The sequence below is a fragment of the Castor canadensis genome, chromosome X (assembly GCF_047511655.1).
Source record: "Castor canadensis chromosome X, mCasCan1.hap1v2, whole genome shotgun sequence".
NCBI classification, from domain to species: Eukaryota; Metazoa; Chordata; class Mammalia; order Rodentia; family Castoridae; genus Castor; species Castor canadensis.
Window position 1 is genome coordinate 13,086,965 of NC_133405.1, and position 6,077 is coordinate 13,093,041.

Sequence of the window (6,077 nt, forward strand, 5' to 3'; positions counted from 1 at the left end):
ACAATGCTTCTGTGAATAACAGATGATTAGGCTGGGTATAAAGAAAATCCAAAAGAAGTAAAGTTAAGCTATTTAATTCATAATGATCATATAAGATTTCCAGGTACAAAATCAATACACCAAAACTGAACTTGGTTTTCTTGCAGAAAGAAAGATAATGAAAAGAAAAGGAAAATATAACATATAACCTATCATATCAAAATATCAAATTCACATAAAGTTGTTAAAGCATTTACAGAAAAATATAGAAGTGTTGCTTAGAAATATTATTAAACCCTATAAAATATTAAATATCATATTTTATTACTATAAAGATCTATTATTATAAACATGTTTATCCCCAAAATTAATCTATAGTTTAACTTCAATCCCAATTTAAAAAAGCCAAGAGGTTTTACATGTGAATGTGTGTAAAGTTCATAGGAGGATTCTTAAATTTATACTTATACATATGAACAAACATAGCGAAGATATTCTTTTTTTTTTTTTTTTTCATTTTTCTTTTATTATTCATATGTGCATACAAGGCTTGGTTCATTTCTCCCCCCTGCCCCCACCCCCTCCCTTACCACCCACTCCACCCCCTCCCGCTCCCCCCTCAATACCCAGCAGAAACGCAGAAACTATTTTGCCCTTATCTCTAATTTTGTTGTAGAGAGAGTATAAGCAATAATAGGAAGGAACAAGGGGTTTTGCTGGTTGAGATAAGGATAGCTATACAGGGCATTGACTCACATTGATTTCCTGTGTGTGGGTGTTACCTTCTAGGTTAATTCTTTTTGATCTAACCTTTTCTCTAGTTCCTGGTCCCCTTTTCCTATTGGCCTCAGTTGCTTTTAAGGTATCTGCTTTAGTTTCTCTGCGTTAAGGGCAACAAATGCTAGCTAGTTTTTTAGGTGTCTTACCTATCCTCACCCCTCCCTTGTGTGCTCTCGCTTTTATCATGTGCTCATAGTCCAATCCCCTTGTTGTGTTTGCCCTTGATCTAATGTCCACATATGAGGGAGAACATACGATTTTTGGTCTTTTGAGCCAGGCTAACCTCACTCAGAATGATGTTCTCCAATTCCATCCATTTACCAGCGAATGATAACATTTCGTTCTTCTTCATGGCTGCATAAAATTCCATTGTGTATAGATACCACATTTTCTTAATCCATTCGTCAGTGCTGGGACATCTTGGCTGTTTCCATAACTTGGCTATTGTGAATAGTGCCGCAATAAACATGGATGTGCAGGTGCCTCTGGAGTAACAGTCTTTTGGGTATATCCCCAGGAGTGGTATTGCTGGATCAAATGGGGCGAAGATATTCTTGAGAAAATGGAAGCTAAAGATAGTAACCCTACCAAGTAATAAACTTGTCAAAAAGTTAAATAATCAGTTTGTGATTTTTCAGTAGAGAGTGACAAATAAATGACTAGAATTTAATAGAGAATCACAAAATTACGTCACTTGTATACCTATCCTTGATTTATGAAAAATGTGCAAGTGCAAAGCAGTGTGGAAAGGAAAGATTTTTAAATTACCATAGAATAAGTCTATATTCATGTAGAAAATGAACTGAAACTGGAACCCTCCCTCACACTAGATAAACAAATCTGTTCCAGGATCATTAGTAACTCTTTTAAATATACCTATTTAAAATTTTTTAAACATAGAAAAATTATACAAAAAAGCAAAGTGGATCTTCTAATATTTTATCATGAAGAAAGCCAGCAATATGGGCCAATTAAGGGATCAAGAAGGCTGAGAAAGAAAGGATTGATATCATCTGGGGCATTGGTCAAGTCAGATACAGGGGAATTGGAGATATTTTGAGTGGGAGGAGGAAGAGAAGAAAAGGCAACATGGTCCTTCACTTCCAAAAAGCAGGACTAGAAACTTAATACTAGCTTGGGGCAAAGTTACCTGCACTAGTGATCTGGTTTTCCACCTCCTACTGTGAATATCTTCATTTTTAAGACTACAATACATATAAACTTGACAGTAGTATTCCAGAAATTTATGACAGGACTTTGCTGTACTGACTACAGACAATCTGAACAGGCCTGACTAGGCCCTGACTGGGAAGCAGTGCTAGATTGTCCCCATGTGTTGGAAATAAAGGCGTACTTCACCATACTTGGCTTGGAACTTCCAGTGATGCCAAGAAGAAGTCCTCCTTTTCCAGAAGATAAACTACCATAAATCTATCTTGGAATTGGAAGTTATAAAATATGCTTGAAGTCTGATAATAATTTGTGAGCAAATAGAAATCATGGCTTAATTTTTGTTGTTGTTAATACCAAATGTGGTAAAATTTTTACTGAGATGCATCATGTCTCTAACCTGCAGCCCTCATTTAATAAAACAGTAGTTCTGTACCCTCAACATACTATCTAGTATAGATCCATTTATCCCATTACCACTCTGTGAATGAGACTATCATCACCTCTCATACAGACTATGTCAAAGTCTTTCTCTACATGCTGTCCCTGTAAAAAATATTATTCTCTTGAGATCCAATGATTCATTTAAAATTAAAATTTCTGGTTTACTTGTTAAATTGTACATACATTAAAGTTTACTATAATATAAGCTTGAGTTTTAGTAAGAGCATGACCCAAAGAAAATGCAAAACTGTTTGATCGGTCTCAAATACATCCTGTGATCCCTTTTTACTCAGCTACAACACTCCCTCTGAAACCTTTAGTAGTGAAGACTTTTTTCTGTTTTATAGTTGTACTTTTTTCAGAATGGCCTATAAATAGGATAATGCTATCTTCTGAAGAGATTGGAACATTTTTTTTGTTAAAACCTACAATGAAGGGCTGGTAGAGTGACTCAAGTGGTAGAACACCTGCCTAGCAAGCATGAGGCCTTGAATTCAAACCCCAATATTAATATAAATAAATAAATAAACAAATAAAACCAACAAAGAATAAATATCCCCGGTCTCCATATCTTATCTTGCATTGGATACTTTCAGAGTTTTGGATTTTAATCACTGTAAACACTGTGTGTTGTGATCTTCTGGTTTTCATTTTGCATTTCCTTAGTAGATGATGTTGGGCATTTTGGTGATCTATATATTCTATTGGGTATAGTGACTCTCCTAACTATTTACGTATTTTCATTACTTTTTAGTTAATTTACTTTGCGATAAGCTCAAGCTGGCATGGAACTCACTATTGTAGTTCAGGCTGGTTTCAAATTCATTATCCTCCTGCTTCAGCCTCCTGAGTGCTTGGTTGATAGGCATGCCAAACCATGCCCAACTCTTTCAATGATTTTTTTTTAAACATGAGAAATGGGCAAATGAACTTAACAGAGCTTTTTGAAAGGAAGAAGTGCAAAAAAACCCATGGAGAAATGCTGAACAAAATCAAAGCCACATTAAGATTCTACCTCACTCCTGTTAGAATGGCTACCATTAAGAACACAAATTACAGCACATGTTGGCAAGGATGTGGGAGAAAGGAACCCTCATACAATACTGGTGGGAATGTAAATTAGTATAACCACTATGGAAAGCAGTATGGAGGCTCTTCAAAAATCTAAAAATATTACGGCCATATGATCCAGCACTTCCACTCCTAGGGATATACCTGCAGGAATGTAACTCAGGTTACAATAAAGACACCTGCACACCCATGTTTATTGCAGCATTGCTCACAATAGCTAAGCTATGGAAACAGCCAAGATGCCCCACTACTGATGAATGAATTAAGACAATGTGGTATTTATATACAATGGAATTTTATTTATCCATAAAGAATGAAATTTTGTTGTTTGTAGGCAAATGGATGGAACTGGAGAAAATAAACTTAAGTGAAGTTAGCCAGGTTCAGAAGGCCAAAGGCCACATGATTTCTCTCATATGTGAAATATAGACCCAGTACAAATACAACAATATTATGTAAAACAGGTCACGCTTAACCCACCCATAATCCTTGATATTAACAATATTTTAGCAAGTAAATACATCGTAAGATCATCATTTTTTCAGGGAAGTGTTGTATATGTGTGTATTTTTATTCAATTTTCTCCTTTTACCCCTCAAGAAAATGTTAACTAGAACACTTCGAGATATGCTACTCCATTTTCACATTAACCCCTTCTCTTAAGCTTAGCTGACACCACTTTCTGCCTAATAAAGCCATATAGTTTATATTAATCATTAGTTATCACCCCTATCTCATAGTCTTTTGTGAAGTCAGCCCCATACAATGCAAACGAATCTGCATAGAACAGAAGGAATGAACTCAAATAAAATTTGTGCGTGAAGAATATAATAACATTGAGTCCAGAATCCAAAAATTGTCTAAAAAACATAGGCTTTGCTTTTATGATGCCAGTGCTAAAGAATGTAAAAGCTGTTTGTTGACATGGTCACAACTGAAGTACCACTATGTAAACCAAAGAGTTTTCACAAATTTAATTAAGCAGTGGCACCATGCACAGGGCATAGGGGCAGTGAACCATCCCACATTTTACCTCATGCAAGAAGAATTTTATGTCCTGAGAAAATGTGTCACAGCAATCTCCTCAGAAGAGGGTGTCATCAGTGTGATGTCATAGTAGGGCAGCTGGAAAATTCTAGATATCCTTAATATCTCGTCTATGAAGAACATGTAAGAGGACAGGAGTGGAAAATATCCCACCCATAGAATACTCAGATAAAGGTAAATTGTGTGCTTTGAATGTGGACTGAAAGAATTGGTGGCTAATGGGTTACCTGCTATAAAAGACAACTTGGCCCTGACTCTTGTTTAATGCCTCTCTCACCACATGACGACGGGCATGGCATGGGATTCTGAACAGTCCCCACCAGCAAGAAGGCCTTCATCCAATGCTAATGCATGGCCCCTTTACCTGCCAGCCTCCATACACCTCTTTCCCTTCTAAATTACCCAGTCTACGGTGATCACTTTTAGCAACAGAAAACAGGCTACAGCAGCAGTGGAACAGCACAAGTGGAATCAGGATGGATATAGACCTACCACACCACAGGTGTCACAGCTCTCCCCACTTACTGTCCCAAACCATCAACCTTTCATTACACACCAGGCTTTTCTGTCCTCACCAGTGGAATAAAAGTTTGAGGGAATTTGTCTTCAGTTTTCAGGCCTCCTCTTGTACTGACTGTCAACCTGGGTGTCAACCCCCACCTCTGGGAGCCCCCATTTCTCTCCATTCTCCCATACCTGGCCCTTCCCATCCTCTGCCACCATCAAAAAATGCCGCATAGGTAAACACAACTTCTTTCACAGGTTGTTAATTACATTTTAATCATCAATATGCAACAAAACTTTTCCAAGGCTGTAATTGAACATGAAACATGTTTTCCTAGCTCTTGGTCTACATTAGGCTTGGGAAACCTAAGGCCTACTTAGATTATCTCAGTCTGGTCCTCCTCTTCCTGATTTTTACTATTCTTTTTATCCATCCTGTAATAAAGCACCAATATCATTGGCTTCTTTCCATTCCTACGTTTTTGTGAACAAGACCGAAGAACAGCATTTGCCTTCTTCAGCAGCTTAGACACCTGTCAAGGACACAGAACATGCACAGTAAGACATTGGTTTGGGGGAAAGGGGGAAATACATGGGAAGGGGGACACTGCTAATCAGTGTCAGTTGAAAGAGGGGTTTATGCCAGACAAAGACAAGGACAAATTCTGGGGTTGAGTTTTAAGGGGAAGAAAAGGAGGTTCACAAGTGTGATCATCTGACCTTTCTACTTTCTGTCTTCTTCTTTTCATGCTTGTTCTTTTGCTTCTGCGTTCCCATGAAGCTTGCAGTGTTGACTTGGGCACTAGTATGTGGTTCATCCGAGTCTGAGCTAGAACTCTTCGGATTCTCAATAACCTCTTCCATGTTGAGCCAGCGCTAGCTACAACACCTCCTGGGCACCTGGCTTCTCTCTATATAACCCTCCTTAACAATGGTCAGCCACGCCCTTGCCCGTTGATTGGCCAGCAGGAACGTCCTCTAGCCAATAGTAGCTCTGAGGAGGCTTAGGCATCACAAAGCCACCTGACCTCACAATTCCACAGGGAGACGGTGCAACTTCAAGGAAGGGCAGTTTTAACTGC